This window comes from Penaeus monodon, chromosome 20 (genome assembly GCF_015228065.2).
Source record: "Penaeus monodon isolate SGIC_2016 chromosome 20, NSTDA_Pmon_1, whole genome shotgun sequence".
Taxonomy (NCBI): Eukaryota; Metazoa; Arthropoda; class Malacostraca; order Decapoda; family Penaeidae; genus Penaeus; species Penaeus monodon.
The window spans coordinates 41,887,769-41,888,253 of NC_051405.1; the positions used below are offsets into that span (position 1 = coordinate 41,887,769).

At 35.7% G+C, this 485-nt stretch overlaps 1 protein-coding gene across 1 annotated transcript in view; it reads right to left on the reverse strand.

The window, feature by feature from the left end:
• LOC119586078 overlaps window positions 1-485 on the reverse strand; it is a gene marked incomplete at its 5' end in the record, with an annotated part of 5,409 nt that extends 4,924 nt beyond the window's left edge. Inside the window, 1 exon segment of the mRNA XM_037934779.1 lies at window positions 370-485.

Sequence of the window (485 nt, forward strand, 5' to 3'; positions counted from 1 at the left end):
TTTGTACTATATGGTTGTGGGAAATTAACTACACCGTTAAAGGTCAGCGGGGAAATGGGGTGCATGTAAACTCAGGTACAACGATTAATTTTCGAGCGTAATTCTCAAGCTTCTATGATGAATTTTGGCAAGAAATCCCGATTAAACCTCTTATACCATCAAAGAACCCAGACACACATTTTATCATGAATATGGTTTCAGTTCCCTTCGATTCGCATCCCATTCTTTATGTCTGTATTAATCTCGAAATCCAAACGAAGCTGATAAAAAGAACAAATAAACCTTCTCAAAAGATGTTTCCAAGCACTCGAATATCAATAATCTTCATCCTACACACAAAAAAGAAACATATCTCAAACGGGAACTTACCAATCATATCGCTGGACTAAAGAAAACCAAAATATCTCGAAATCCAATTGAGGTTCAAAAACTCCTTCTTTTATAGGAATTTAGACCATACTTTAGTCTAAACTTCCTAACCACAC